At 40.8% G+C, this 25,906-nt stretch overlaps 2 long non-coding RNA genes across 3 annotated transcripts; both read left to right on the top strand.

Annotated features, from left to right (window-relative positions):
* The first annotated feature begins 9,749 nt into the window (after positions 1-9,749).
* Positions 9,750-10,873, top strand: LOC137871017 (uncharacterized). The gene is made up of 3 exons (XR_011102771.1): positions 9,750-9,819; positions 10,453-10,539; positions 10,790-10,873. It is a non-coding gene; the product is annotated as an uncharacterized lncRNA (long non-coding RNA).
* Positions 10,874-14,556: 3,683 nt separating this feature from the next.
* Positions 14,557-16,581, top strand: LOC137871015 (uncharacterized). 2 transcript variants are annotated; one of them, XR_011102769.1, is made up of 6 exons: positions 14,557-14,616; positions 15,501-15,566; positions 15,680-15,713; positions 15,803-15,971; positions 16,088-16,209; positions 16,464-16,581. It is a non-coding gene; the product is annotated as an uncharacterized lncRNA (long non-coding RNA). The 2 variants fall into 2 exon arrangements; XR_011102770.1 differs by lacking the exon at positions 14,557-14,616 and adding an exon at positions 14,920-15,013.
* The last annotated feature ends 9,325 nt before the right edge of the window (positions 16,582-25,906 follow it).

The raw sequence follows: 25,906 nt of genomic DNA on the forward strand, positions 1-25,906 counted from the left end.
TTAATCCTTTAGTTTAGGCTGGTGTTAGCCAACTAAAACACTTGGTTAGGGTTAGGTGAGGATAGTCAACACAAAATTAGATGTTGATTACAGGTCTGTGACAGAATGCAAACTCTGCACCTCTGATGTCTTTAACACCTCGACATCTATACCCTTACTGTCCAGATCTCTGCATAGAGGACACACTAATATCTAGAATGCCACTGAACATCGATATTGGATGTAAATCGTAAGTTGTAAAATTGTCCACTATGGATGTGATTCCTAGAAACAGTGGGCTGCTTGTTAACTCCCTGTGGGTCCAACGCCTGCGGGATCTTTTTACATAGATACTTGCTAAATGATCTATGGACGTGTGTGTGCCTCTAGATCAGGCATGTCCAAAGTCCGGCCCGCGGTCAGATTTCATACGGCCCGCAGCTTCGGTCTTATAATGTGTTAGTTATGGCTCGCTAGCTCTGTCAGAATAAATAAATCATACAAATGTAAAGATGTAATTCCTCCTTTCACCACACGGTGGCAGCACCGTTTTAATGCTATCTGGCTCTGCATCCGTGCCGCCCTTCTCGAATCATTTCTGCCATGGCGACCGCAAAAAAAAAGAGAAAAGTTGACAGTGAGGGCCGCCGCTTTCAGGAGCGGTGGGAATTACAATACTTCTTCACTGAAAATCGAGGCAATTGTGTTTGTCTAATTTGTAAAGAGGCGGTTGCCTTGTTTAAGGATTTCAACGTAAAGAGACACTACGAGACTAAACATGCTACAACGTACGACAAGCTAACAGGGAGTGACCGCGCTGAAAAAGTGAAGCAACTCCAAGCTGCTCTGGCATCACAACAGCGATTCTTCACGCGGGCCTCTGAGTCAAAGGAAAACATAACAAAAGCCAGCTACGAAGTGGCCATGTTAATAGCTAAACATGGCAAACCTTTTACTGAAGGTGCGTTCATCAAAGACTGTGTCATGAAAATGGTGGAGAACATTTCCCCGAGAAGGAGCAAGAATTTATGAATGTTTGCCTGGCACGCAACACTGTGGCACGGAGAGTTGAGGACATATCGTCAGATATTCAGAGACAACTGGGGGACAGGGCTTTTGATTATTTCTCATTAGCCTGCGATGAAAGCACCGATGCATCTGACACTGCACAACTACTTATTTTTTTAAGAGGAGTTGATGACAACATGAACGTGACAGAGGAGCTGCTTGACCTCAAAAGCCTTAAAGGGCAAACCAGAGGAACAGATTTATTCGTTTCTGTTTGTGAAGCTGTTGATGATATGAAACTACCGTGGAGCAAAGTTTCTGGGATCATTACCGATGGTGCGCCTGCCATGGCTGGTGAGCGAAGTGGATTGTCCACATTGATCTGCAATAAAGTCAGCGAAGAAGCAGGTAACGCTATCAAACTTCACTGTATCATTCACCAGCAGGCTCTCTGCACCAAACATCTCAAATTTGACGATGTTATGAAACCAGTGGCAAAGGCAATCAATTCTATTCGCTCTAAAGCTCTAACCCACCGACAGTTTCAGCAGTTCTTGCGTGACATCCAGGCTGAATACGGTGACGTAATATATCACAATGATGTGAGGTGGCTAAGTCGGGGGTCCGCACTACAGCGATTTTTCTCTCTCAAAGAGGAAATTGGACATTTTTTGGGTGAGAAAGGACAACCAATGGAAGAACTGTCCGATCCTGTATGGCTGGCAAATCTGGCTTTTTTGGTTGACATAACAAAGCATCTGAATGCGCTGAATGTTAATCTTCAAGGAAAAGATGCAGTGGTGAGCCAGCTATACGCTCACATCAAGGCCTTTGGAACCAAACTGCAACTTTTCCAAAGACACTTGTCCCAAACAGAGCCCTGCACCGCACACTTCCCAGCTTTGAAAGAGGTCATTGACAGTTTCCCACAGGACAACATCGGTGCGCAAATGAAGAGTTACGCAACAGCTATCGCATCTCTTTCTGTGGAATTTAACAAACGCTTTCGGGACTTTGCAGTTATTGAAAAGGACATGTTGCTGTTCTCTTCTCCCTTCTCCGTGGACCATAATGATGCTCCTCCACAGCTGCAGCTGGAGCTCATTGAGCTGCAGTGTGACGGTGAGCTGTGGTCTGGCATGTACCCAACACAGAGTGGTTTTAGAGGGAGGGATTCCCTCCTCTCGGTCCCCACACTGATTCACAGCAGAGTCCACACCTTCACACAAACACAACAACATGCAGTCATTCATCAGCATAGCATATGTGCATGGAGGTGTAGCATGTGTGCATGGAGGTGTAGTATTGTGTGCATGGAAGTGTAGTATTGTGTGCATGAATGTGTGGCATGTGTGCAGGGATGTGTAGTGTGGGAGAAACATGTATTTGTGTCTTGAGATACATTTGTGTAAAATCAATCATATCCATAATTTGAAATGTATTCATGTATATTCACATTCATACTGTGATATTGGCCTGTATCATTGTCATATGTTATGCACGTCACTGAGACAGGAAGTCTAGAATAGTGGCCTTGGAGCCCGGGTGAAGATAGAGGGGGGTGAAGCAGAGGGGAAAGCAAGCGCTGGTCACTATGACGTGCTGCCAGAGGCGAAAACAGGAGAAGACGAGATAATGTGTATGTCTTAACCCTCTTCCCATGAAAACAAAACCAAGGCTGAGACCCTGGCTTTCAGTGTTGCCAAAGTGGCAACTTTCCAAATCCTCTTGGCGACTTTTTTGGTCAAAAGCGACTAGCGACAAAGCTAGCGACTTTTTCTGGCGGTATTGGAGACTTTTCTGGTGTTTTGGAGACTCTGACGTGAAAGCACGTATCGTTCTGCAGTTACTGTACTCAATGAGCAGCGAATGCTCCCGTGAGCCCCTCCGCTGTCCCAAAGCACTCAAAGGCGGTCAGTCTCACAGTAGCCTCGCGCAGCCGTCCCAGCTGAAGTCAGAGCCCCTATAACTATCACATACATTTTTTACTTGTCGGCAAACCTGTTATTGATGTTATGAAGATGTATACTTAAGTTATTGTTGCTGTACTAATACTTAATTAATCACCATAATTTGATGTCTGATTTACAATATACACAATATGTAGCTAAAACAATAACAAGAACAAAAAAAGAACCATCAACCAAAAATCGTGGCTGCCCCACAGCCCCTAAAACAAAATATATCCTCTAAACAAACCCCAAACTGAAAATAAAACACCTAATTTCGGATTGTGTCCCTTAAAGCATTAATTACATCTCCCATCCCTGTAATTGTAAAACTTGTCTCCCTAAAAGCCTCATCCCTGCATTTGGGGCAGTGTGGTGTGGTGGGTGTCCACTGGTCTACACAGACACCCAATGACACTGCGGCAACACTGTGCCACCACGGGGTTGTCCATGACATCTGCAAGATTAAGAATTTTAGAACAATTTTAGATAATTTATGTAATGCAAGTCGCAAGCACTTTTCATATAAGATATCTATATCTCTTAATGCTACTATGCGAAATATGTATGTTTTCACATCTACTGTTTTAACTGGATATATGCTCAAATATTAGGTAGTCAGTTTTCAAAAATGCAGACGTGTTATTTTAACCATTTATTTTCCTTATTCTTAATTTTGTTTGTATGATAATATTATCTGATTTACTTCCATTTTAATATGTGGATAACCCCTTAAACTCAGATTTTTCAAAAAAAGTCCCTTGTTTTCCCAGTTTAAGAAAACACTTGCTGCAGAATATGGCTTGTTTGTACAGAAAGAATATATAAGTTATTAACCTCAGCATATAAGGCACTGGAAAGTGGCCCTGACGCTGGTCACCTGGTCATCAGTCAGGCCACCGTGTTAACCCTATTCGCGCGGGCATATTCCCCGAGCTCCCTCAAGGACTGCTTAATAGCTGGCAGCTCTTGTGCTGCCAGAACCAGCTCCTCCACCCTCTCCACGGTTTCGTCATCTATGTGGCTGGGGGGAGATATATATACACAAAAACTGAGTTTAGACAATACAAAATTCAAGCAAGTCATTAATATTTAGCTTTATATAGACTGTTCATATCTATGTTTCAGGTAGTCACGACCTAAGTAATATTTTACATATTTAAATGACTCCACCTTAAAAACAAAGGAAAGCATTTTAGTTTAACAAACTCATCCCCGCTTCACAAAAATATATTTTTCATAATGTATATGTAATTTAGGGAGGTCTTTGTCAATTTGCTTGTGTTGGCACTTAGTCAGGTGGTGTTCAAAAGGACTTGGTGATTTGAAAATAGTTCATTCTACATTTGGAGACTCTATGATCTGTGTATTTACATTTCACTTTTAAGAGCCTGTGGCACAATAACTGAGTCTTGCATTCAAAAATAGGTGGAGGCTTGGCTAAACACTGTGCTTGTTACTCTGTCCTTCGTTTCTTTCTTCTGATCAGCTCCCTGTAAGAGCTATCACACAGGGCAACAATGCGCCGGGCATTCTGCTTCCAAAACCTCAGCCCTAAAGACAAAATAATGGAGTTAAAATTTAATTTTCAAATGTAGTACTTTGTCAATGATCAAATTAACCGGTGCAGCTGAAAGTACTTCCCTAATCAAGCTCCAGGCTTCATATTCTCCAGCCCTGCACTCATTCTTTGCCAGATCGTTCAGTTCGCAACCAGGAACTATGCTACGGCTGAAACTCTTGTTAAACCCTTTGTCTGCCTCAGCCTCAGGTTCTCTGCTCCTCCGGCCTGCCGACCATTCCTCCAGCCTGCTGACCATTCCTCCAGCCGGTTCACAACACTCCAGCACCTCGTGCTTTCAAATAAAAGACTGTTTAAACATTTCTGCTCTGCCTCTATTCTGCTCTTTGGTCCAGCATCACAATCAACATGACAGAACGATCTGGCCAAGTGGACCCAGCAGAACCGGATCAGGAGTCCACCTTCCAGAGGGCCCTTTCAAACCAAGGAGCTCTACTTGGACAACATCAGCAGTATCTCCAGACCCTCTTTGAAAACAGCCAGGCAATGGTAACCCAAATTGCTCAATTATCTAATCCGGTGACTCAGTTAACTGCTCAATTTACCCCGGCAGCCATTACCGCACAGCCCAGCCAGCAGGTCCCTCCAGCTTCTTCCCCGGTGCCTCCTTCGCACAGAGAGTCCTACGCTTCAAACCCGGAACCCTACTCTGGAGACCTGGGTAAATGCAGAGGTTTTCTCCTCCAGTGTTCCTTGGTTTTCAGCCAGCGGCCATTGACCTTTCCCTCAGACATTTCCAAGGTGCATTATATTTTGGGGCTGTTGAGAGGAAGGGCATTAGTTTGGGCAGAAGCCTTCGATGCTAATCAGGCAGTTGCTACCCTTTCATATTCTGACTTCATTTGCGGAATGAAAGGGGTTTTCGATCATGTTGGGAATGCTGTAGCACGTATGATCAATCTCCGCCAGGGACCCAGAAGTGTTGCTGACTACTCGGTGGAGTTTAGAACGCTGGCAGCGGATTCTAGATGGAATGATGAGGCACTTCGTGGGGTGTTTTTGAATGGACTCAGTGATCAAATAAAAGGAGGAACTGGCTTTTCTTGATGTACCTGTTGACTTTGACTCTCTGGTTTCCCTAGCTATCCGGTGTGATAATCGCCTGCGGGAGAAACGCAGAGAGAAGACTGGCCATCCCAGGCAGTTAGCTAGTTCCTGCCCGTCACCACCTTTAGCAGTATGGGGAGTGCCCATCCTCTATGCCTCCATCATCTACTCCTGTTTTCCCCCCTGTGGAACCTATGCAGTTAGGTCAAGCTCATCTTTCTCCTGCGGAACGTCGTCGTCACAGGATGAGGGAGGGTGAGTGCCTTTACTGTGGCCAGGCCGGTCATTTTTTAGCCCTCTGTCCAGTTCGCCCAAAAGACGGGGCTCGCCAGTAGCAGTGGGGGTTCTGGCGAGCCAGTCTGTTTCTCCGGACCAAACCCTTCCGCCCAGGATGCAAATCCAAGCCACTCTCTGTCACAACCAACTCTCTTTGCCTCTCCTAGCTCTGGTCGACTCCGGTGCAAAAGATAGTTTTCTAGACATGGCCCTCCAGTCTGGCATTCCCTTTGAACAATTAGAAACCCCCCTCACAGCTACCGCTTTAGATGGCAGGGTTATTGCTTCAGTCACCCATCGCTCAGCTCCTGTGTCCCTTGTTCCATAGCCTATTATACCAGGAAACAATTCTATTCCATCATTGTTAATCGATGGACACATTCAGTGCTCTGACTGAAAAAATGTTGACATCAAGTTGGATGTAGGCTTTCTCAATAAATATATTTATTTACAGATGCTAAATAAATAACCCTATATTATTATTATTATCAGCCATATCATTGCACAAAATGAGACTATTGGCCAACAATCTAGCGTTAATTATTACAATTGATTACACAGAAAATTAGGATTTTCTACAGAACGTGTTTGTTGTCAAATCTGAGAGCCAATCAGCTCTTTGATCCGAAGACAGCCAGAAGTTTCCCATCATGCCCTGGGGTCCCGCAGTCGGTGGAGAGCAACTGCAGCGCCTGGCTCTAAAATCTGCGGCCGCCTCGCTCTCGTGAGGTTATCGTTGCCCACGTGTTCATGACGTCAGAGCAAGTCCCATCATGCCCTGGGGTCATGCAGTCGGTGGAGAGCAACTCCTAGCTCTGAAATCTGCAGCCGCCTCGCTCACGTGAGGTTAACGTTGCCCACGTTTTCATGACGTCACAGCAAGTTGGACAAGTAGCAAATCGGACAAGTAGCAAATCTACCCGGCATGCATTGTGCGCCGATCGCCGGTGATCGATTCTGCGCACGCCTGGCTTATGTCAAACGAGCCTAATGACGCAGCCTGAACGGCATTAGCATAACCGGCGGTAGCCTAGATAACCATCAGCAGCAGAAGGGCGTTCCGCCTCGGGGCATCGTGAAACGAAGCATAGTATCAGGCGCGGGTTGCGACAAGCCCCGCAGTGCACTACAAGCAGCGTTGTTACCTTTCATGCGGCGTTTCTAGCTAGTGCTGAGCCAGATAGCAAGTGCTAGCGAACCACGATGTGACTATAGCCACATGGTGGAAGTTAGCTGTTGACGCACGCAGCCTGAGCGGCAGCAGCTTGACAAGCAGAGAGTTCTCTACTGAAGGTCCTCTGCTTTGGAAGCAACGTCGCGACGAAGCCAGAGTATTTCACAATCAGCGCAACTATGCTAACCGGCGCCAAAGCCGCTAGCTCGTGCTAAATCACATAGCAGGCCATTCAGCATCCTCGGACACCTGCTAACCTAAATTCACCAACCTCTCAAATATAATTGTCAAAAGAACCATATCCGTATTCGTAAAACAAATACTTCTAAAATAACATGTTACTTAAGATGGCAAATGATTGGACTTACCTTATAACTTAGTCCTGCTCGGTCAGTCTGAATCTGATCAGAATGCCAAGTCCACGCTCAGAGTCACGCGTCACGTTGGTGAAGTGACGTTTCCTTACGCAGAGCCTCACATGATGATTCAGTCACGTAAAGTTTACTTGATTTGTATATATTCAGGTTATACTAAAACATATTTACGTAATGTTTAAGTGTTTGAATGAATAAACTTTTGATTTCATACATTTCAGCTACATTTTACTTAGAAATATTATTTAATGATTATGAGTGTAGCTATTTGTGTACTTTATACAATTTTGATAATTTAAACAATTGGAAAGGTTATAAAGCGGCTTTCGGTGCATCAGTGTTCTAATGCACATAATCAATAATAATTAACATTTTCCTCAAGAAATATACACATAATGTACTGAAATATAAGCATGAATAAGATGTACTAAAACGGCAAAATATCAAAATAGTTTTAAAATGTGCACTCGGTGCACAATATTATATAATCAATATTATATGATGTGTCAGGCTTTACAGGGTTGAAAAGAGAATAGAGCTGTAAAAGGCTATACAACAGAGAAATAATTTGTGTCTAAAGAGTACACGACAAACAGCAAAGAAATAAATATGACTTGCAATGTCAGAACGTTGTGGGCTGTCTATGTATGTGAAGTCATCAGAACTCAGAAGATTAGGACTGGATGCAAGAGGTAATGGCACACGTCTAGCTGCCTTCTTTGGTCGATTTACCTGGACAAAAATTTAAAGTAGGGGAAATGGTAAGCAGTATCCTAAAAATGTTTACTTCACATTTCACTCCTGATGAGAATTTTTATAACACTTAAATACCTAAGCAATTGACAAAGTATTTTAGTAACTAACAATAAGTAACATGCAACAACGTAGCCAACCACTCAAGAAAAGTCTTACATGCTGAACACGTTGTGGAGATCCATCCTCAGAACTGGTGTCAAGGGCTCTCTTCTGAGACAGAGAAGTCTTCAGCTTTTGAAACACCTGGTCCCTGGCAGCCTCTTTAATCTTGGCTTGCTTTGCCTGCCAAAAAAAGGAACAAAGATAAAAGATTTGTAACCTTATCCTCAAAATGTTAAATTGTCATTAGCATACTAAGCTTTATTAAATCCAGGAACGATTTATACAAGATAAAACAATATTAAATAATTGCATCCGTTGTCTTACACCTCAGATGATGAAGTAGGGGTGCAGCAGTAGTGGTGGTGACAGAGCCTCCATTCAGTAGAGAGTAACATCAAGTATATATTGAAGACAAGCGTTATTGACCCATTTGGCCACAAGAGGGAGTATACCTTTAAGTGAGTTAGTTTAATAAAAACGAGTCGCCATACTATTAAAATTCGGCATTTTTTTTACTAAACCAATTACAACTACCAACAGTCATACCTCCAAGGACCTTAATGTATGGTCACATATTGTCAAACAACGAAAAATAAAAGCTTAACTGCCGCAGCAAGTGCTTGCAACAGGAAGTGCCTCTACTAGCTGCCGCAATTTAAGCCAGTTCCTACTGCATACAAGAGAACACCGAAGGTTTAGCTAGCTACCCGAGTATTTGAGCTAGCATATCAGCATGTGGGGTACACATATAGTTAAAACAAAAATATAAATTAAATTATCACGTCACAAAAACGACTACAAATCAATATTCACTCACCCGCGCAGCTTTTTTAGGCTCCAAGATGTCGGTCTCACACATTTTCTTTTTCATGCGCGCACTCCTGCTTTCCTCCTCTGCCCATATGTCTTGGCCAAGAATGAATAAATTCTTCTTTAAGACAAGTTCTTTGTACGAATCTGATAAAACGAGAGCAGTCAAAGTTAAGCATTCATGTTCTTCAGACAAAACAAGACAATTATATTGTGTGAACTCCAAACTCACCGCCAAATAGCAGGACTTTCGTGGCCACTGTCTTCTCCGGTTCTTTTCTCGTCGGACATTTTATTTCAATCCAGTTATCGTCCCCATCGAGGTCAGGCTCTGACGTCACTTGATAAAATTGGTCGGCTTTATAGAGAATTAAAGAAGTACTTTCCACTTTTACTGTTTTATTGATTAAGTAATAGATGGCGAACATCATGTCCTCCTGACCTGAAGACCTGAATTAACGTGGGTAAGCTAGCTAGGATGAAACGAACGAGTAATGTCGGTCGCTCTTCTTCTTTTTATTCTTCTTCTTGTTTTACCGCGGTTGGCGGTCACTCTGATTGGCTCAACAAAAATGCTGCACTTGATTGGTCATTGACTTGGCGCCAAACTATTCAAAAGATACAACAGACTGTTTTAAGCAGTCTTTTTCAATTGAAGTCATCATGGCTTCATAGCGAAAATATATGAGATATTTGAATTCTGATGAGACTCAACCGGTGACGCCAAGAACAACAAAATACAGAAGACTTCAACAGAAACAGGTAAGGACAAATTGTTAAATGCAATGGGCTACAGTGAAGTGTTACCATCCCGCCAGAAAATACAAAAGCTATCAGTATGGCATTATAACTTAAAATGTTTTCAAGATAGTGTATTTACAAGATTTTCCTGTTATCACATTTTAAATAAAAATGTGAAAATCTCTTGTTACAACTATAAACTTCATGTAATAACCATGCACAAAGACTACATATACTCTTGAAAGTCATTTAAAAAAGGGTGTTTTTTATCTTTATGCTTTCTGACTTTTCTGAGAACTGCTGGAAAAATAGGGTATCAACTCGTCAACATCTTTGATTTTCTTTACTATGTTTGGGATACTATAGGATGCCAGATATATGATTAGGCATAACTGATGATAAACATAATTTTCTTAATTTCACTTTCACTCTTCTTCATTTGTTTAATATGATTATATCATATTACATAACTTTTGTGTAAAAAAAGAACATCTTGACAAGACAAAAGCCAATTTGCTTGGGATTCCTAAAACATATGCTCATGCCCACTGTAACAAGGTTATCATCAAACATCATTACTAGAGCTTCGCTAATGGATAAAGCAATAGCTGTTTTAAAATTTTGAAATAATTTGTATTTGTACTTTATCCCCAGAAACAGAGAAAAGTGTTCTACAAGAGTTTTCTCTGTGCATCTTCAGTTCCTAGAACATCTGTTCACAGAAGAAATGTTTTACAAAAGGTAAGATCAGGTAAAAATACAATTACCTATAATTCTAAATGTTTGCCTCCGTAGTAGGCGATGTGCTACATAGCCAGGCTTACACTAGTGCAATGGTAGCCTTACAATCATAGCCTTTCACATCTCTGCACCCCAGACTGGGTGGGTAACCTTTGACATTACATTTGGCCTGTACCTTAATACTGCTGTTTTGTTTTGCAGTTATTTTGTTAGTCTTAAACTGCACTTAATTGCTGTACATTTTTCTTAGATTCATCTCACAGATTATAATACTAAAACTTACCAAGAAGTGGACAGGAGCCAGCAAGGTTGTGATGAAAATGAGCAAGGAGAGATGGCGGAATGGAGACAAGATGTGACATCAGAAAAAGGGAGAAATTCTGAGAAGAGAGATCATCAAAGTGAAGAAGATGATGAAAATGGACAAGACAACAGAGAGGAAGATGGTGGAAGTAGACAAGAGGAAGATGATGAAAGTGGACAAGAGGAAGATGGTGAAAGTGGACAAGAGGAAGATGGTGGAAGTAGACAAGAGGAAGATGATGGAAGTGGACAAGAGGAAGATGGTGGAAGTAGACAAGAGGAAGATGGTGGAAGTAGACAAGAGGAAGACGATGGAAGTGGACAAGAGGAAGACAATGGAAGTGGACAAGAGGAAGATGATGGAAGTGGACAAGAGGAAGATGATGGAAGTGGACAAGAACAGAAAGGAGGACAAGAGAGGAGCCAAGACGGAAATCAACATTCAAAACAATCAAAGGTATAACAATTTAATTACACATTATCTGTGCACACTGTTAGTTTATGTTAAAGCCATGTTTTAATAGAACAACATTATCATTGCTATTTTTGTTGCTTGTTTTATTTTGTGTTTTTTTTGTGTGAATGTAATCAGTTTTGTTTTATATTACAGAAAGGCCATGATGGTGACCCTGTATACCCTGGTGCCCCCCTCACAAAAGGACAGAGTTTGCTCTTACTCATGTCATATATACTGAGGCACAATTTGACAGGAGTAGCTCTCCAGGACCTTCTCACAATGTTCAATGAACATTTCCCTGGCTTGGTGCCAGCAACCTCATATCTTTTTCATAAAGCCTATGGACAGTTTGGCCAGTATGTGCCGTATTTTTATTGCATTGCCTGTGAAAGCTACATGGGACCAAGTGAGACAGCTCCAAAAATCTGTTCTTCTTGTAAAGCTGAATTTGACGTTGAGAAAAACCTAAGGGTTGGATCTTACTTTCTTGTTCTTAGTCTATCAACCCAAATAGTGGACGTTTTAGAAAAACCTGACATACATTTAAATAAAAAGGAATTGATTCCAGGAATTGTTTCAGATATTCAGGGTGGGGCAGAATATCAAAAACTCAAGTTGAGTGGACAAGTAGGGGCTGATGACATAACAATCATGTGGAATTGTGATGGAATTCCAGTTTTCAACAGTACTAACATTCAACTATGGCCAATTCAGTGTCAAATTATAGAGCTGTCTCCAAGAGATCGCCAAGGCAATATATGTATACCATGCTTATGGTTTGGTAACAGTAAGCCAAATATGATCACTTTTTTGACTGCTTTTGTGTCACAGCTCAAAGAACTGCAACAGATTGGAATTAAATGGAGGGATTCTGAAAACATAGAGCATACAAGCAAAGTTCATTCACTCCTCTGCTCCTCAGATTCAGTTGCCCGCCCCCTCCTGAGAAACACAAAACAGTTCAATGGCAAATATGGGTGTGACTTCTGCCTTCACACTGGTAGTGGCTCATACGTCTGGGAAACTCCAGAACCACCTTTAAGGACAGAGGCAAGTCATTTTCAGCATGCTATGCTGGCAACACCTGATAATCCAGTAATGTTTGTGAAAGGCCCATCCCCTTTGATGGAACTTGAGTTTCAACATGATCACAGGATTTGTTCCTGAGTACCAGCACAGTGTTTGCCTAGGTGTCACCAAACAGATCACAACCTTGTGGCTAGACAGCAAGCATCATAATGAAGAGTGGTACCTGGGCTCGAAAGTCAGTGACATAGACCAGGAATTGCTGGCCATTAACCCACCTGTGGAGGTCACAAGGGTACCAAGATCAGTGAAAGACAGAAAATTCTGGAAAGCATCAGAGTGGAGGTCATTTTTGTTGTACTATGCTTTGCCTGTTTTGAATGGCATTTTGACAAAGAAGTACTGGAATCATTTTTTTTTTACTAGTTTTTGCACTGCAAACCCTTCTTCAGGATGCCATCAAAGTGAGCCATGTAGATGTGGCAGAAAAAGCTCTGCGTAAGTTTGTGTTTAACTTTGAGAAACTATATGGTGCTGCCAATGTTTCTTTCAACATTCATTTGTTAATGCACTTGGCAGCAAGTGTGCGCAGCTGGGGACCACTGTGGGCAACATCTACATTTCCATTTCATTTAATGGGACTTTGCTTACGTTTTTCAATGGAACAACAAATGTGCCAACTCAAATAGTGAAGAGGTTTCTTAGGTGGCGAGGTCTCTCAACAAAAGCAGAGACAACAATGGCAAATGCAAATGACAGCACAAGGAAATTATTTGAAAAACTCCAAAGTAGCTCTGGCTTAAGGAAGAAGTCAAAGGAGTTTCAAAATAATGTCAGAAGTTTTGGCTGTCCAAAAAAAGGTAGCACATCTGTGCTGCAGAGGATGGCTATTAAACATTTCATAGGGGTGACAGTTCATTCAGGTTTATATTATTATTATTCATTTGTTGCAATGTTGTTTATCATTCGTATAACAACACAACCCTTAAAAAGAGACATAATTCAATTGTACAGTTAAGTGATGGAACATTCTGTGAGATTATGAGCCTGATGGCTTTTACATGTGATGATGGGGCCTCTGTTGCATCCGAAACACACCGTTTTTGTGTATTAGTGAAAGAGCTTGCCAAGAGTGGAAGAAAGGTTTATAGAGATGTTCAGGTAAATATATCCTCCACATTTATAAATGAAGTGTCTTGCACAAATAATGTATTTGCTGTGCATCCTCAATCACTTAAACGTAAATGTGTATTGGTTAGGTCCAAAGACTAAATGTATGTCATTCCACTTTCAAACAATGTTGAAAGGGATTAAAAACTAACTGATTCTTGGGGAGCTACTTTCACAGTTTTCTAGTCATGAGCACCAAACCAACTTCCACACATCTTTCCTTTAACCATAAAGCACTGTGTACACACATTCTCCAGTTATTGTTGTTTTTTGTAGATCTGCTTGTTTTAAATAACAAACTGTTCACATTGTTTATAATTGTAATCTGCCGAGGCAAATTTTTTTTTTACTTTTTTGTATTTAAAATATACTGACATTTTCAATAGTACACTGCAAATATACTATCAAAGAATTGTACTTTCTGTAAATATATAAAAAGTATACAAAAGTTACGCTTTCACCTATTTTCAAAATTCAACTTTTAACACACTTTAAAATAATTGTACTGTAGTATACTTTCAAGAAATATATTATTAAAAAAATATACTTTAAGTTAAAGTTCTGTGCAATTACTTAAATGTACTTCTTTGAACTTTGTTTTCAAACATATTTTTTTATATTTCAAAATGTATCGCACCGGATGCATTTTTAAACTATTTTGATATCTTGCCGTTTTAGTACATCTTATTCATGCTTATATTTCAGTACATTATGTGTATATTTCTTGAGGAAAATGTTAATTATTGTTGATTATGTGTATTAGAAGAATGATGCACCGAAAGCCCCTTTATAACCTTTCCAATTGTTTAAATTATCAAAATTGTATAAAGTACACAAATAGCTACACTCATAATCATTCAATAATATTTTTAAGTAAAATGTAGCTGAATTGTATGAAATCAAAAGTTTATTCATTCAAACACTTAAACATTAAGTAAATATGCAATAACCTGAAAATATGTATAACCTGAATGTAGGCAAATCAAGTAAACTTTATGTGACTGAATCATCACGTGACGCTCTGCGTAAGGAGACGTCACTTCACCAACGTGACACGTGACTGAGCGTGGACTTGGCATTCTGATCAGATTCTGACCGACCGAGCAGGACCAAGTTATAAGGTAAGTCCAATCATTTGCCATCTTAAGTAACATGTTATTTTAGAAGTATTTGTTTTACGAAGACGGATATGGTTCTTTTGACAATTATATTTGAGAGGTTGGTGAATTTAGGTTAGCAGGTGTCCGAGGATGCTGAATGGCCTGCTATGTGAGTTAGCACGAGCTAGCGGCTTTGGCGCCGGTTAGCATAGTTGCGCTGATTGTGAAATACTCTGGCTTCGTCGCGACGTTGCTTCCAAAGCAGAGGACCTTCGGTACAGAACACTCTGCTCACCAAGCTGCTGCCGCTCAGGCTGCGTGCGTCAACAGCTAACTTCCACCATGTGGCTATAGTCACATCGTGGTTCGCTAGCACTTGCTATCTGGCTCAGCACTAGCTAGAAACACCGCGTGAAAGGTAACAACGCTGGTTGTCGTGCACTGCGGGGCTTGTCGCAACCCGCGCCTGATACTATGCTTCGTTTCACGATGTCCCGAGGCGGAACGCCCTTCTGCTGCTAATGGTTATCTAGGCTATAGCCGGTTATGCTAATACCGCTCAGGCTGCGTCATTTGCTAACACAGGCTACCTACATCTTAACCGGCTGCACCTGCTGCTCGAGTTCGGCACGAGCTAAACTGCAGAGAGATTTACACAGTTGGTTGACATTACAGTATAAGTGGCTCGTTATACTGCGGTGGCCTGAAAAAATAAATAAAATAAATCCGATTTATTTCCAATTAATGTTATGGTTTCATATGCAGGGAATGTGTATTGACAACGAAATATGGAATAATATACAATAAAATATGTACAATGCAAGATCAGGCAGACGCACCTCTGCAGCTGGTTATTTGTCATTCTGGTTGAAAACTAACCTTGTAATATTTTCCATTACTTTCAGGTACAACACTACGGGGCCGAATCAACAAAGTAGATCACGTCTTGTCCAGGCAACCTCTCAATGCAGGTGAGTAACATGACATATGATGGCATTGATAAGTTCTATATGAACTGAGCCATAGTTTTCTGCAGAAATGTTGGCTCTATCTTGACCTTGTTGTTTTTTTTTTTCTCCTTTAGGTAGAATATGTGAATGGGCGTATGGGAATGTAAGGTGTGTGGAAAATCAGTAGGAAGTAGGTATGAATTGCTTAAACATTGCAAGCTACAACAATAAAACATTTCTTTCACTGTTTTTTTCAGGTAAATGCAGAATTCATGCGTATAACCACTTTAGTCAAGCCACGTTCCTGGCACAGCTTGACAAATACACAGGCAACATAATGATGGTCGTCAGCAATAGAGGAGGAGCTGGAAGGAAGATCCGGCTCGTCATATTCATATGTGAATAATGTCTATCAATTCATAATAGGTAGGTAGAGATCTTCCAACTGTATATTGTGTTCCATTGGTTCTCTCATATACAGCACACCTTGGCTGGCAGCACAGTGACAGTTTAATCGATCACGCATGACCCTTTTTTGCCAGGAGCTGGCTGCCCTGGTGTTCACAAAGGAGGTCCTTCCACTGGTCCACCCTGACTGGGAAGTCTGGGAAAGTGGGACCTCCTAAAAGACAACTGGACGTTGCCAAAGTGCAGGCCAATACAGGTAGGTAATTTGAGTCGTATCACAGACTCAGGATCACATGTTCGTGGTAAACACTACCAGTGATGAAATATGTTTGACCTGCACTGGTAGGAATATTAGCATATCATATTGATATAGTTCCTCAATGTTAATCCTAATTTACTGTTCAAAAAATAATATTGGTTCAACAGGATTTCATGTGTAGTCAAAATAGAAGAAAATGTTGTATGAATATGCTGTGACATCATCTCTTGTCTCGTCTCTTCTCTTAACAGATGCTGTTATTCAAGATTTCCGCAGACGAGTGCCTCGGACATGCGAGCGGTCATCAGACGGAAGTGTAACAACGAGCAGTTCAACCAAAAGGGAACATAACGTGGATCATGTTTGTGTTTCTAGTTAGTGAGCGAGAGTCTGCAGCGGTGCAATTCTTTTTGATGGTTCAGTGTTATTTTAATCTGAAACATGGTCATTCTGTTTTGTTTAGTAATACATGTACCATGTAAACTTAAATCAGAAAATGTTTTGCTTTCTTAAGTATATTTTTCTTATATTTCTCGAAAATGCATTATATTACAATTATTTGAAAGTGTGTTTAAAGTTTTAATTTGCAAATTGTTAGATTTACGATGTTAGAACATTTTATATATTTGCAAATAGTACAATTCTTGGCAGTGTATTTGCAATGTACTATTATAAATATAATATATTTGAAATTCAATAAAGTGTTTTAGATTACTACCTGGGAAGTTCATTCAGCATTTAGGATACTGGTAATACATGTATAATATTGTAATGTATAATAGTATGTAGTGTACAAAGTAATATAGCATGGTATTAAGAAAGTGTGCTTTCTTAGTAATTGGAATAAGCCAAAAGTATAACTTTTGGTATACTACTACCACAATATAAATATATTAATATTGTAATGTTTACATATTTGTAAAACACTCCTAATATACTTAAAACACAAAAAAGTATAATTTAAGTTGGCTATCAGCATGTATATTAGTACATACACAGTCATATACTTAAATTGTACTAAGTATACTTTAAGTTGTTCCAATTTAGCACAAAAATATATACTAAATACACTTAAAATTGTCCATAACTACTATTTAATCACAACTAAAATATATTAAATACAAAATACGTTGTTCCAAAATAGCACTCTTTAAGTATACTGATGATTAGTAGGGCTTCAAGTGTACTCGAGTATACTCAAGTATGCTAAGATTAAATATATTTAGCATATTTATCATCTGGGGATACATTGACTTACCATATACTTCAAAATGAGAAGCCCATCAGCTTCCTCAGTTTGGTTGCCTAGAGGATGGCAGCCCTTTAAGGGTTGAAAGCACTTGTCGCCTGTAAAAAAGGATTGCAGTTGTTGAAATATCCCTCAAAACATCAATAATTACAAAAAATGTCTAGAATATATATAGGCCCTATGGTGGCCTTAAAAAATAAATACACTGGCTTCATTATACATTCTCTTAATGGAATAATGAATTATCTTAATTCTGCTTACATGACCCTACTACCTTTACTTATAGTTATTCTCATAAAGCACAACCTGGTGATTACTTTGACTTTACTAAAGCCTGCTTCTGGTGAACACAGACTTAAGACTTACAGAGAGTGTTGCTGTTGCTCTGTCTGCCACTCAGCTCATTGTGTTGACTGAACGGCAGCTTGCTGCTGCAATATAACGATAAGGTGTCATGGCTGCCATTCAGTTTATATTATGAGCAACGGTAACATTAACCCCATGCTGTTTGAGAGCTTCAACACCATTTACTAATGTGATTTCAGTTAGCTAAGTCCACAAGCTACTAAAACAGTCTAAAAGCTGCTAAAATTGAATTCACCAGCATTCCACTTGAGAGCAATACCATGTTAGCTTAATGTTAACATATCACCTTCACATTATGTTACAACACAACTAAGCTAGCTGTAGTAACGTTAGCTAAAGTAGCGACTAAGCTAACGATAGCTGTTGTGATGTTAGCTAAAGTAGCAAACACACAATTGATAGTGTTAGCTAAATGATTTTTTCTATCAAACACTGTTTATTATCTTAAAAAAGCCTTACTATTTTAAAACCCTGCTTGGCTAACTTATCAAACTTGGTCAAATGAACTAAGCTAAGTGAAACGACTCAAAGTAGGTCTATAAAAAAACCTATACGAGTTTAAAAGTGTTATGAGGAGAGTTATTTTAATATAGAGAAGGCAAAAAGAGGTTTAACATTTGTTCAGGGCCACCATAAAACAGTAGACATCAAAAAACGCATAGCCTAAAATGAACATACAATGAATACACAGACCTATATAATAATGAATACATTTAGTAGAAAATAAAAAAATGTCCAAACAGCGAAGGCTTTCTGTAACTTTGTCTATGTCTTTTTATTCATTTCAGAATGTCATTACGCAAGTTACTGTCCGTCAAGCCTGATGGCCCGTATTCGAAGCCACCGCCACTCCATATATGTGTTGTGGCGGTAAAGGACCAGCCCAGGGTGCTGAGCTGGCACTTTATTGAAGGGAAGGCCAAAGAGGCTTCTATTAAAAACAACTCAATCATGGTCATTTCAGATGGCCACTCATTAAGCAAAGTGCCATTATATGAAGAATATAAGACGAAGGTGAAGAAGGGGGGTTCCGATGTTGTTCGAGGGTACTCCGTAAGGGGACAGTCGCCCCCTTACTTTTTAAATATTACTAAGGATACCGTCTTCTTTCGGAGCAGTGCTCTGAGCATCACAGAAGAGTTGCGAAAACAGGCTGAGGCGCTGTTATATCCCCGCACCACTCTGCGAGTTTTGTCATGGTGGAGGGGGAGGTTGTCGAGGTACATAATTTCCTGTCTGACAGGACCGCGATGTGGAAACAAATAGTCTAATGCTGTAAAATAAAAATGTTTAAGACTTCTTGACTGTTGGTATACTATGTGAAAACTAACAAACACATCCACTGTGTTCAGGTGTCTGCTGTGAAAAAGGTGGTGGCGGCGAGGGACACGGTCCTTCTGCTTAACATTACATTAAAGCATGTAAGCTATTAAGTAACAGTCCATGGGTTATCTTGCATATTGTCAGCACAATATTGCCAGCACAATAAAATACTAATATATTTACAGGAGGAAACAAGGGTGCCCGTGTGCCTCTGGAGGTAGGCAGCCTTGAGTGAAATCACCATTGGGACACAAGTTCAGGTGTCCCATCTGCGATGGTCGGAGTCGGGATACGGGATCCAATTGCAATCCACCCTATCTTCACAGATTGAAGTATGCTTACTTGGCTTTTGGTACTTTTTTCTTCTGTTGTTAACTTATCGTTAATTTGATCTTTTTGTTTTTGTTTTTGGAAAGCAGTGGATGCGGATTTAAGAAGTGCCCTGTCAAAATATACAGGAAAATAATGATGATGATGACGACAATTCTGATAATTTATCAATTTAACATTCAATACAAATAATTTACAAAGCAAGTGGCTGCACCAGAGATTATATCGTGGGCAAATACGTATGCAGTTATATTGAATCCTTCTTTTGACAACATGGTACCTGTCCTTTGTCAGGTGCTAACATCAACGGCCGTTCGGGTTTTCGGGGTCGTTAACGTGGAGGGGAGTCCAAGCGTCCTACAATTGCTGCTGGACGACAACAGCACCCTAAAGATACGGGAGGACAAGTGGGGGCCGATTGGGGCCAAAATGAAGACTCCACCCATCAGCGTACGCATCACGGTGGTTGGGGAATACATAGACAAAGTAGAAGTCGTAGGGGAGTAAAGTTGTTGTTGTTTATTCAAATGTTCATGTTACAAGCTATTGTTATTTAATTAATTCTAATGAGTTCATGTGTTTGTTTGTTAGTTTTGTGTTCCTTTACATCCAAATGTTTTAACTGTCATCAAATTAAAATTATTATTATTGTTATTTCATATCTGTAAATATTAAGATTCTTCTGTTCGATGTTTAATAAATGTTTGTGTTAAAATTGTCAGCTTTGTTTTAATTGCCTGTTGAATGGTTCTTACCCATGAATAAGGCTATTCTTAGATTGCTGTACATGTTAATTATTGATATGGCCTTTTATTTATACTTACAGATTAGTATTTACTCTTTATGCATTTTAATATTAACTCTGGTGACGACATTTACCGCAAAAGTAAAGTGTTCTTTGTAGGTTATATTGTAATGGTAAAAATATGCATAAATAACTGTCCTTGCTCTGAACCCGAAACTTGCGTATCAGCTATTAAAGGAAAAGGCTACTAAAAAAGTAGCAGAAACAGCCTATGCTCGTGATATTTTTTGTTACCTTGCGTACCGAAACTGAGGGAACTCAGCAGAATACAACGAGATAAGCCCTAGGGGGTGTGACTCCCTTAAAGAGATAACAACTGTATAAAGGATATTGAATATTGTGTTTCGTTGAAGGCTTTTTCAGCAGACTGCCGTGATACGTGCTCTGTTGTACAATCTTCCGCTTGCAAGCAAATAAACGACAAGACAACTTTGATTCTCATCAAGACTGTGTTTATTTCAATTGATTGAACTACAAATTCTTCTCCCGATTTACATAGAAACTTTCCAGAACAATTTGGTGTCAGAAGTGGGATTGTTTGAAGCTCCGTCGGGACTCCGAAGGACGTCCGGGTATGTGCACTTCAGGATCCACCAAAAAGTGATTCTACCCCATACCTCGTCAGACAAAGAGAGAGGGGACCAGCAGCCAAAGGGGAACTGATTGACTTCACAACGATCCAGACAAAGAAAGAATTTCTTCATATCGGGTAAGAAGTTGAAATTCCAATCATTCATTTTATACGGAACGACGAATGTCTTACCGAAATAGATACAAATTCACGTAATATTGTAGAACAAACAGACGGGAAACAAAGTTTGTTTATTTGTTTGGTCATTTGTGATGATATTGTGTGTCACATTATTACGAAAGATCTTACTTGGTTAATCATTTTGTGTCATTATACTCCATAATTGAAGAGTTTACGGTGGAAGACAGAATTGAGTTTACGAAATAACGGTTGAACTTTAAATACAAAACATTTAAAGATTGTAATCCAGATATCTTGACCACGTTTATAAGTCTGTAATAAGACCACTTGTAAATAAGACCACTTTGAATATAAGTGTGAATTGAAGTGTGAATTTAGATACAGTTTTTGCTCAGTTTTACCAGGTAAAGAAAATAAGACTTATAGTGACGACTATATTTTAACAGACAAAAGGTACTTACCACGTAAATCTGTCCCAGAGATACCGATAGTGGACATAAAAACACGGTGACGGGTGCATAGCATTTTAAAATATCTGGTCATCCGAATTTGGTTTTCCAACAGGTGGTTCTTTAAGTTCCACTAAACTTAAAATGTTGAGAGGGGATTTAGAGGCAAGGGAAAGGGAAATGAGAAGTAAAAAAAAAAGGTCAAAGTAAAAATGTTTGAAAAAATAGAGAAAAATCTGAAATGTCTGACAAAATGGGAAATGGAATGTGAAAATAGGGGGAGAAAGCAGTTGCAAAAACAACTAACATGTGTACAACAAGAAGTAAAAACTAAAGAAAAACATGACCCAAACAGAGGATTGAGTCCTCATAACCCATTTGCTCCTTCCCATATGTATCCGAGTCTGACGGGCGCTGGTGGGCCTCTCCGAGAGAGATCCGCCTACAGGAAATGATGTTTGTTACTGCTGTGGTGAACCAGGACATTGGTCCAGAGAGAGTCAAAACCGTCCCGCTCAGAGAGGGGGATGGGGACAAAAAGAAGGAGATGGACAGGGACATGACAACCATCAGTTCAACGTTTTCGGATTGACACGATGTGGGGGAGAGGGACGGTGCATGTGGAGGGCAGACGACTTCCACCCCTGTGACTCTGCGAAATACGGGAAGTGATACACACTCACACATGCATAACACACACACACACACACACCGCCGCCTGCAATGAAGAAAAGCTTTTTGCACTAACCGCACGCACATTCACACCCGCACAAGAGCAACAGACAGCACTCACTGACATCATCAGTCATTTAGAACAGCAACAGAATGACAAACACACACACACTTATGTAAAAATCTCTGACAACTCATTTAAAGTAATGCCTACCACAGAGGTTGTAGTAAATGGTCAAAAATTATCATTTCTTGTTGATTCTGGGGCTACTCATTCGGTAATACAACAAAAGTATTTTCCAAATCAGAGTATGAGTGGTAGATATGTGTATTCTCAAGGGGCATCGGGTTTAACTGTAACTGAGAAATTTACTGTTCCCATGACTAGTGTGCACACTGACCTTACCGACCCTGACCCAGACATTAAAGTGAAACATTCATTTTTGTTATCATCTTTCTGTCCAATAAATCTAATGGGGAGAGACCTCATGTGCTCTTTTGGCATCTGTTTGATCTCCACTCCCACAGGACTTAAAGTGGTAAGACAACGAACTATTACTCAGCTGACTGCCAACATGACTGATCCACTATTTGTGTATCAATGGAAAATTCCTTTTGATCAAGCAAAACAAATGACAGACTTGGCTGACACTCGTGTGTCACCTCAAGCACAGCGCATGTGCACTGACCGCCTGCATTGCACAGCACATGTGTCAACAGGACCTGATGACAAATATGAAAAGGATTTTTACTACAATTTGAATGACCACATTGTATGTGCCACACTCTTTTGGTCTTCGTATAAATCCGCTATTTCTGTTTTGTTGTCTCATATCCAGGATCACCTGTTCCAGGTGCCACACTCCTACCCACACATCTCGCTGTCCAAATCTGTGACGGATCAGTGGAGAGACTTGGGCCCTTTCGTTAAATTCTGTGAAGCATTGACTGACTGGCAGACAACACGTGACCCTCTGGTTATGCATTCACCATCAACCGGGTTCTATAAACAATCATTTAATCTGACAACAGCCGCTCTCAGATCTGTTTATGTCTTTGATGACTCTGATACATCAAATGATACACACACTGACACGTTTGTAACTGATGTCTCCTCTATTTCTCCTGCCCTTAGTGCTGTTCCTTCATCGCTCTGGGCATCGCATAAATATGACGTGGGACTCATCAACAACTGTCAACCTGTGGTCATCACCCCTCGCTCAGATTTCCGTCCACATAAACATCAATACCCACTGCGCCAAGAGGCCATTGACGGTATTACACCAGTTTTTGAGTCACTGTTTAATGCAGGAGTGATTGTTCCTGTCCTGACTCACCGGTAAGAACACCTATTTTTCCTGTTAAAAAGATCAGAGATGCAGGCAAACCAACAGAGTGGAGATTCGTTCAGGAGTTGAAAGCAGTAAATGCAGCAGTCCATGCACGTGCTCCTAATGTTCCTAATCCTTATACCATTCTAGCACAGGTTCCTCCTAAAGCAAAATGGTTTTCTGTTGTTGACCTCTCCAATGCTTTTTTCAGTCAGTCAGTTCTGGTTCGCCTTCAACTTCAATGGTAAGCCTTACACTTTCACTCGTCTTTGCCAAGGCTACAGTCTCCAACCATCTACAATGAAGCACTCAGGGAAAGCTTAGAGGGCCTTACCCTGTCTCCAGGGTCCACTCTTCTGCAGTATGTAGACGACTGTCTCATTGCAGCACCAACCCAACATCAATGTGAAAAAGACACACTAAAACTGCTTCATCATTTAGCAGCAGAAGGCCACAAGGCTTTTTATCTAAACTACAGATTGTTTCACAAAACATTCACTTCCTCGGTCATGACATTTCAGGTGAGGGGAAAATCCTATCTCCTAAGCGCATTGCATCAATAGTGACGCTTCCAAAACCAACAACTAAGAAACAAATGATGTCTTTTTTAGGGATGTGTTCGTATTGTCGTTCGTTCATTCGTAACTACTCTCAAATGGAGCAACCTCTGTCTGAGTTAATTCATGGCAAAAACCTAACTGCGCATGACAAAATCATTTGGACAACACCAGCCTCTCAGGCCTTCACGAAAATGAAATGCACGTTACAAACACCGCCTACACTGGGGTTACCAGACTCACACAAACCGTTCACTCAAACAGTCGATGAATGCTCAGGTTGTATGACATCTGTGTTATTACAATCTCATGGTGACAAATTGCGTCCGGTAGCATATTTCTCCGCAAAACTCGATCCTGTCGCTGCAGGCCTGCAACAGTGTCTCCGTGCAGTGGCCGCGGCTGAAAAAGCACTAGCCGCCGTTGACCCTTTTAGTCCCTCATTCTGTCTTTGATCCTTCTCAAACAGAAGTCATCACATCTTTCTGCAGCGCAATATTTGCGTTATCACACATGTCTCTTGGACATGCCAAATGTAACTGTTAAACGCTGTACTAATCTTAACCCAGCATCATTACTTCCTATTCCTGGTGATGGTGAGGAGCATAACTGTTTGGCTGAGCTCCAAGCTCACTGCACTCCTCGACCTGACCTACTGGACACTCCTCTGACCAACTGTGACCTGGTAATGTATGTTGACGGATCTGCCTCTCGCGATCCACAGACTGGTACTAATCTTGTTGGTTTTGCTGTCGTTTCTGACTCAGCTGTGCTCTGTTCGGGTCCTCTTCCATGTCACCTCTCAGCCCAGGCAGCCGAGCCCATCGCACTCACTGAAGCATGTAAACTCGCTAAGGGTAAAACAGTCACCATACACACTGACTCTCGCTATGCATTTGGTGTAGTTCATGACTTTGGTGCTCTGTGGAAACACAGACACTTTCTGAAATCAGATGGCAAACCAGTTCTACATCACACACTCATTGCAGAACTGTTGGAATCTATTTTGCTACTAACTGAAATTGCAATATGTAAATGTGCTGCACACACATCTAACACTGATGACATTTCAAAAGGAAATGCTTGTGCAGATGCTGCTGCAAAAGCTGCTGCACAGCTTCCTCTTCACATTTCTGCTGCTGACAAAACCCACTCATTTGTGACAGTCCCTTCTTCTCTTTCAGCCATGCAGTCACTCTCCACACCGGATGAGGGGCGCCTTTGGGCCTCAGCTGGCTGCAAGTTCACTGACGGACTGTGGTCTGGACCTGACAGCAAAGCTTGTTTGCCTAAACATTTCTTTTCTCACTATGCCAAATTAACACATGGTTTAGACCATGTGTCAAAAGGGGGAATGTTAAGTGCACTTAGTGAGACTTGGTTTACAAAGGGGTTCACAGCATATGCACAAAAATTGTGTCAATCGTGTGTAACTTGTGCAACTCACAACACAGGCAGACCTACAGGTAACCAGACAAGCTGCACACCCACCAACAACACGTCCGTTTGAACACATTATGATGGATTTTGTCGAATTATCTCCATGTCAAGGTAAGAAACACTGTCTCATAATGGTAGACATGTGGTCTAAGTGGGTTGAAGTTTTTCCATCCAGCAAGCAAACAGCTGCAACAGTAGCAAAAGCTCTGATTGCTGAAATCATTCCCCGATGGAGTATTCCAACTAAGATATCAAGTGACAATGGTTCTCATTTTGTAAATCAGGCCATAACAGAATTAAGTGCATACGTGGGTATTGACTTAAAAACACACTGTGCTTACCATCCAGCCAGTGGAGGCGCTGTAGAAAGAGAAAATGGAACACTCAAGACCAAGTTAGCAAAATGTTGCGCTGACACAGGTCTCCCTTGGACAAAAGCCTTGCCTCTAGTGCTGATGTA

Source organism: Cebidichthys violaceus, unplaced genomic scaffold, assembly GCF_023349555.1.
Source record: "Cebidichthys violaceus isolate CVI_PGR_0920_01 unplaced genomic scaffold, fCebVio1.0.p SCAF_14, whole genome shotgun sequence".
In the NCBI taxonomy this organism is placed as follows: domain Eukaryota; kingdom Metazoa; phylum Chordata; class Actinopteri; order Perciformes; family Stichaeidae; genus Cebidichthys; species Cebidichthys violaceus.